This window comes from Alexandromys fortis, unplaced genomic scaffold, assembly GCF_014885135.2.
Source record: "Alexandromys fortis isolate MF-2015 unplaced genomic scaffold, M_Fortis_MF-2015_v1.1 scaffold_456, whole genome shotgun sequence".
NCBI classification, from domain to species: Eukaryota; Metazoa; Chordata; class Mammalia; order Rodentia; family Cricetidae; genus Alexandromys; species Alexandromys fortis.
Genome location: NW_026068333.1, coordinates 108,700 through 116,868, shown reverse-complemented (window position 1 = coordinate 116,868; position 8,169 = coordinate 108,700). Strand labels below are relative to the sequence as shown.

General features: G+C 38.8%; 1 pseudogene; it reads right to left on the bottom strand.

Annotated features, from left to right (window-relative positions):
- Positions 1-3,901: 3,901 nt before the first annotated feature.
- The window catches only part of LOC126495241 (protein arginine N-methyltransferase 1-like), a 77,474-nt pseudogene continuing 73,206 nt past the window's right edge, over positions 3,902-8,169 (bottom strand).

Genomic DNA, 8,169 nt, shown 5'->3' with positions numbered 1-8,169 from the left:
AGAACTCAAGAACAATGGCAATGGGTTTTTGTTCCTACTGCACGAACTGGTTTTGTGGGAGCCTAGGCAGTTTGGATGCTCACCTTACTAGGCCTGGATGGAGGTGGGTGGTCCTTGGACTTCCCACAGGGCAGGGAAACTTGATTGCTTTTTGGGCTAACAAGGGAGGGGGACTTGACTGGGGGAGGGGGAGGGAAATGGGAGGCAGTGGCGGGGAAGAATCAGAAATCTTTAATAAATAAATAAAAATTTAAAAAACCCTCTCTTCTTAACCTTTTACAAGAAAATTTATCGCCATGTACAAAACTCAAGTCCAAATGGATCAAAGACCTCAACATAAAGCCAGCCACACTGAACCTCATAGAAGAGAAAGTGGGAAGTACACTCAAACGCATTGGCACAGGAAACCACTTCCTAAATATAACCCCCAGCAGCACAGACACTGAGAGAAACAATTAATAAATGGGACCTCCTAAAACTGAAAAGCTTCTGTAAAGCAAAGGACATGGTCAACAAGACAAAACGACAGCCTACAGAATGGGGAAAGATCTTCACCAACCCCACATAAAATATACAAAAAACTCAAGAAATTGGTCATCAAAACAACAAATAATCCAATAAAAAAATGGAGCACAGACCTAAACAGAGAACTTTCAACAGAGGAATCTAAAATGGCTGAAAGACACTTAAGGAAATGTTGAACATCCTTAGCCAGCAGAGAAATGCAAATTAAAAATTCCATCTTACACATGTAAAAATGGCCAAGATCAAAAACACTGATGACAACTTATGCTGGAGAGGTTGTGGGAAAAAGGGAATACTTCTGCATTGCTGGTGGGAATGCAAGCTGGTCCATCCCCTTTGGATGTCAGTGTGGCAATTTCTCAGAAAATTAGGAAACTACCTTCCTCAAGACCCAGTAATACCACTTTTGGGTATATATCCAAAGGATGCTCAATTGTGCCACAAAGACACGTACTTAACTATGTTCATAGCAGCATTGTTTATCATAGCTAGAACCTGGAAACAACCTCAATGCCCCTCGACCGAAGAATGGATAAGAAAAATGTGATACATTTACACAATGGAGTACTACACGGCAGAAAAAATAATGACATCTTGGATTTTGCAGGAAAATGGATGGAGCTAGAAAACATCATTTTGAGCAAGGTAACCCAGACCTTGAAAGACAATTATTACATGTACTCACTCATAAGTGGTTTTTAAATATAAAGCAAAAAATAGCCTACAAATCACAGTCCTAGAGAACTTAGACAACAACAAGGACTCTAAGAGACACATAAAGTAGAAAAAGATCTCCTGAGTAAATTGGGAGCATGGGAAACTTGGGGGAGGGCTGAAGGAAGAGGCAGGGAGGGGAGCAGAGAAAAATATAGAGTTCAATAAGAAGCAAAAAAGGGCAGGAAAAATTTCATTAAAAGTTTTATTATTTCAAAAAATAACATCTCTTCTTAACCTTTTCCAAGAAATTCTTGAGGAGAAAATGTTTCTTATCTGTTGTCTGAGTTTTCTGTCCTGCCTGGTTCCCGCAGTTGTTAAGTCCCAAAGAAATCACACAGAGGTCTATATTAGTTATAAACTGATTGGCCCATTAGCTCAGGCTTCTTATTAACTCTTATAACATATATTAGTCCATTATTCTTGTCTATGTTAGCCACACGGCTTAGTACCTTTTTCAGCAAGGAAGTCACATCTTGCTTCTTCTGTGTCTGGGAAATGACTACAGAGGAATTAGTTTCCTTCTTTCCAGAATTCTCCTACTCTCTTTCACCTGCCTCTACTTCCTGTCTGGTTGTCCTGCGTATACTTCCTGTCTGGTTACTGGTTAATCAGCATTTATTTAAAATATAATTAATAGAATATAGACCATGTCCCACACCACTTATCTCATTCTATGAGGCCAAAATCAACTTGATATTAAAGCTAGACAAGATACTTACACAGAGAGAAAACTGTAGGCCAATATCTTTTCTGAATGTTGACACAAAAACCTTCAACATAATCTAGAATAACCTGGGAAGAGAATTTCAATGAGGCATTGTCCAGATCATGTTGACCTGTGGGTATGTCTTTGGAGGATTATCTGATTATACTTGAAGTGGGAGCTTTCTCCCACTGTGAGTGACACCATTCCCTAGGCAGGAACCTGACCTTTCTAAAAGTAGAGAAAATGAGCTGAGCAAAGTAAATATGCATGTATTTGTTCTCTTGGTTTTTGACAGGGGATGTAATTAGTTGCTTCAAGTTCCCACCTTTACTTACTCTCACTGATGTACTGTAACCTGAATTTATGAACCAAATAAACCCTTTTATTCTAAAAAAATTATAAATAAAATATCAGTAAAACTAACTCAATAAGATATTAAAAGGATGATACACCAAGCTTCAATAAAATTTATTTGTGGAATGCAAGAGTATGAAATTTAGTCACTACTTCACTTTGCTAAAATGAAGGGATAAACATAATCATTGCAAATTTCACAGGAAAATAATTTGATGGAATTTAGTAGACTTAGGGATGAAAAGCCCTCAACAAACTAGAAATAGAAGAAAACTACACCAATGTCAAAAAAATACACTCATTGATTAAATTCAATACTTTTTTTCTCAAGATATGTTTGTTATGAGACACCTTAGCCACAGTCACTAAGTAAGAAAAAAAAGACATGGAAAATTGAAAAGGAAGAAATAAAACTACCTGTGTTTGAAGATGACATAGTCATCCATGTAGAAAAATTAAATATTCCGCAACATAAATAAAAATTAGTTAGCTCTAATAAATGAATTCAACAAAGGGAAAAAATACAAAATCAACACAGAAAAGCCAGTTTTACAATACTTACATGTGCAGAAATGTCAATGAAATCCATTATTTTGCATAATATATGCTAATAAAGTGGCTAGTGTAGACTGTCAGTTATATTTTTATATATTAACAATGAATAAACCAAAAGGAAATTAAGAAAAACAACTCCTTATGAATAAAATAAAAAAGAATGAGATACTTAGTAATAAATTGAATTATACTTTAAAATATATTTTATTAATTCTTAGAGAATTTAATACAGTGGATCTTGATTTTATCCATTCCCCACCTCCTCCCAGATCCACCTTATTCTTCACATTTACTGTCTTTTTTTTTTTGTCTGTTTGTTTTTCAGAGGAATCTATCACACTGTAGCTGTTTTTATCCTCTGTCTCTTATACTCGTTCCCTCTTCCACAATGTTCCCTGAGGTTTAAGTGTAGGAGTTTCATTGTAAATATATTCATTTGGGATGGGCATCCCATAGTCAGTTGATATCTCTATTTTAACCAGTTGTGCCTTTCTGTAATGATCCTCATCTACTTCAAAAAGAAGCTTCTTTGAAGAGGGTGAATAGAAGGGTAAGTGTTTAGAATGCAGCTAGAGATTATACTGATTTAGGAAACTGGCAGTAGTAGGTCCTCCTCTAGGGCCCATGACCTCACTAGCCACAAGTAGTTGACTAATTTTACAGTGCCAAGCATGATTTCCCTCCTAACAAGTGGGTCTCAAGTCTAATCAAGTGATTGTTGAATACCCCCAGGATACAAGTGTTACTATTGCACCTTTAGAGTATCTTTTCATGCTAGCCATTGTTGTGTTACATCTGGATAAGACTATTGGTTGTTTTTCTCCATTGGCAGTTTGAATAACACCTTTTGCAACTGAGAGAGCTAGTCCTCAAGGAGGAGGCTTCTATGTTATATCCTGGTTGATATAACAATAGTCTGCCTGCCCGCCTGCCTTCTTTCCTTTCTTCTTTCCTTCTTTTCCTCCCTCCCCCCCTTTCTCCCCCCCCCCCAAGGCACCAGGGGCAATAACAATAGCCTATAGAAGCAAGGTTTCTAGCCCCAGCTGGCCTCAGCCTCTTTATGTTACTGAAGATGATGTTGAACCCATAATCCTTTGATCTCCACCTTCTAAATGCTGGGATTGAATGTGTGCACATCCAGTCCCACTTTATTTGCTGTAGAAGACGGAATCCACAGCTATATGCATATTAGGCAAGCAGTCTACCTACTTGCTATATTCGCAGCGCCCCCCCCCCGTCATGTTGTTCTTTTGAAATTCAGCTCATTTTCCTTCCAATGTTGGATATTGAAAATAGAGCCTCATACATGCTGGACAAGGAACCTGGCACTGAACTATATACCCAATCCAATGAAAGACATGTCTATGGAAAACTGAAAAACATGCTTTGAAAGAAATCTAAAGACATAAATAAACATGAACATGCCCCCATTATATTTCCTTTCTTTTTTTAACGGTCAGCTGAGGATTTATTGGCATAAACATAACTACATATAAAAACATAAATTATGAAAAACAGTCATGATGTACCCTCCCATCCCCCAAGCCCAGAGACCCCTTCTGCAGGAGGGTCAGCCTGGCACCATCTTGGTGCATCCAGTAGTCAGTGGAGCAAGACAGCTCACATAGCAGGTCTTTGAAGTCCAGGTTTATGTTAAAGTCCAAGTCGCGATTGCTTTTGGCATTGAGCCTCATGCCAATAGTGTCAAAGATCTCCTCGCCAGTTTTCACAGTTAGGTAGTTCTTCATGTAGAACAGTTTGCTTCCAGTGTGTGTATGGGTACGTGGGACTAGAAGAAAAGCCAGTCCTCTTGTGGTATCGTGTGAACTTGATATTGAAGTAGGCCACCAACGCATGTATGTAGTCATTCCTCTTCACTTGCAGGCAGAAAGGCGAGGAGAAGGTCAGGTCCTCTCCCTTGACCACATAAGTGTCCACCTCCTTTATGAGGCAGGCATTAGTGACCAGCTGCTTTGGGTCCACCACTTCCACCAAGGGATCCTTGATGGCCATATCTTTGATGCAGGGCATATCAAAACCATTTACATTTTTCCACCAGTGGATCTTACAGTCTTTATTTCGTCAGTCCTCAATGTCTGTCACATAAAGGGTGGCCCAGTTTGGGAAGATGAGACCATTGGGTGCCAGCCACTTGTCATGGGCATGCAGCACAGTATTGAGCATGCACTCATAGAAGAGACAGTCACCCATCCACTCGCTGATAATGATGTCCACTTTCTCCACAAGCAGCTCCACCTCTTCCACCTCGCTCTTGATGATGGTCACCTTTAACAATCTTCACAGCATAACCAGAGATACTGGAACACTCAGACCCAATGACCTTGCTAGCCTGTCTTGGACACAAACATGCAGAGGATGCCAGTGCCTGGGCCCACATCCAGAAGTACCTTGTCTTTGAAGAAATGCCCATTGTGAAACATGGAGTTGTGGTTTGTAAGGGTACATATGTCATCCTTCAGCATCTCTTCATGGATGCCAAAGTGGGCATAAGAGTCTTTGGGTGTCATGTCCTCAACATTGGGCAGTTCGTGGCCTCAGCTGCTGCCATCTTCACCCAAGTCCTCAGGCCTCTGAGACCCCTCCCCTTTCTTCTCTCCCCATTCTATTTTCATGAAGTGGAAAAAGTAGCACAGCATTGTCAAGAGGTCTATACTGCTCCCAAATATCCACAGATTTCACAGACTCAATGTAATTCCTATCAAAATACTTAGAATATTATCCCACAATTAGAGCTCTAACAAAATTCATACAGGATATCAAATGACTGAAACAGTTTTGAAGACTTGGACATCTCACAATTACTAATTTAAAATGCATCACAAAGCCACAGTAATCAAAATGGTGAGAAGTAGGGCAGAGAGCCGGAAATAAATCCTTGTCTACACAGCAAATAAGTTTCAGCAGAGAAGCTTAAAATACTCAGTGCCATCAAGATGGCTCAGCAGGTAAAGGTCTTGCTATACAAGCCTGGCAATCTGAGTTTGATCTTTGGAAACCATGTAATGGTGGAAGGAGAGAACTAAGTTGTCCTTTGGTACACATACACTGTGGCATACATGTCCTCCCCATATAACGTTCACACACACATATGCACACACAATAATAAAAATTTTAAAAACCATTGGGAAACCATGCATTCACATTCCAATGAATAAATTTAGTGCCTTAACTTTGAAAATGCAATCTCAAAATAGAATACATTTCTTTGAAAATCATACACTTTAACGAGTGGTTTGAAAGTGGAAATAAAATAAAATCCTATGCCAATACTTAAAAGACAAATATTCAATTAATAAATGGACAGAGAATCTGAATAGATAGTTCTTCAAAGATAAATAAATGGCTGATAAATATATGAGGAGCTGCTGCAAGCCATTTATTGTCAAGGACATGCAAGTCAAAGCCACAATGAGACATCACCTGACATCCAATGCAATAGTTTAAGAGATAAGAAAAAGTATTGTCATAGAAATTAAGGAACTTGACCACATTCACTGCTGGTAAAACTCTTAAATCCTGTTGTTCAGAACAGTTTGGCAGTTCTTCAAAAAGTTAAACATAAAGAAAGGTACAGATGACCTAACAAGCCTATCCTAGATTCAGTCCTAACAAAGAATTGAAACTGTCTATACAAAAGCTTACACACAAATATTTATAGCAGCATTGTTCATAAGAGGTCCAAAGTGAAAAGACACCAAATGTTCATTAAATGATGAGGGCCAATACAGTACAACTGTAGACAGCAAATGAAAAGAATCAAAGAAAGAACTGACCAGCAGGACTGCATGAAGTTATAAAGCTTCTGCACAGCAAGGAAACCATCATGAACATGAATAGACACCCTGCAGAATGAGAGAAAAAAATTTGCATACTATACATCTAACAAAGGATTGTTTAATATATATAATATACATTATATATATATAAATAACTTCAAAAATTAAATACCAGGCTACAGTCAATAAATGGGCTGATGAGTTGAGTACATGGTCCTTGCAGTCACCGACCACCTCTGGTTCTTACAATCTTTCTGGCCTCTGCAAGAGGGCTTCCACAATGATGCTGAGCCTTGGGAGAAAGGGGTGTCATATAGATGTTCTATTTAAGGTTGAACATTCCACACCTTCTTGTTTTTGACTGGTTAGATTGAAGGAAGACAGAGGGAGCTATGATGGTCACAAAGTTCCACGAATATATTCAATTTAATTGTACTCTTTAAGTAGGTGAATTATATTGAGTTATATTTCTCCTTAGTTTTCTACAAAAGAATTATATGAGACACATAAAAGAAATCATTCTTTATTTACATTTGATGAAACATATCTGCATAAAGTCATGTTTCCACAGTCTCCTGGTTTCACTGTGTAAGTATCTCTCAGTTGTTCACACTAAACTACTTAAGAAGGGATCTGGCTTTGCTTAACATGTACGCTTCGGCATACTGCAAGGCAAGACAGCAAAGTTCCATTTTTAGATTAATAGACTCTTCTAAATCAATACAAATGAGAAAACTGAGTCCCAGGCCAAAGAAAACAGCATCCCAGTTGACAGAATATGTTCCAGTAAGAGTGGTGAGTGACTCACTAGGATTACTGGTGACTAATAGCAAGTCTTGAACTATCTGGAGCAGGAAGCGGCAGGAAGAACATAGACCATGGGTCTGATAAAGCTTTAGCACTGTGCACAAAGTTCTATAAATAGAGTGCTGGGAAAATATGCTCATACTCATGTGTTAAGGGTACAGTTTTGGGGAGAGATTCCCCCATGTTTCTCTTCGAAGGGGCCTGGTATCACCACTTGGCATACTGTTCGAAGACAATTGCCATGATGTTAAACATCCAAGTCTGTGGCTCCCATGGAGTGAAGATAGAGGATGGCTTCCAACTATCCATTTCTCTCTAGTTAAGATGTGCCTATCCTCCCTCCTGTCATCTTGTCTCCTCCATTCAGTACTGTGCGCTTTATAAGCAACTTAGGTATCTAATTACACAGCTATAACTTAATTGGTCCTAGCTGCTAGTTGCTATAGTGATGGAGCCAGGTGTTTTGCTCACTAAGAGGGAGCCTAAGGTGGGAGGGGACAACATGAGGAGAGGGTGAAGGCTGAAATGAAAATACTTTAACAATTCCTCTATGTAATTAAAATTCCATTTTAAACTATTTTCTACTCTCTCCATGAAATAAGTCTTACTCAGGATTAAAGCAGTTCAAAAAGGACAATTCCAAGGCAATTCCAAGGCAAGGATAAGGCTCATGTAGTCCTGACCTACAGTAGTTGCAGATAGCAGCTT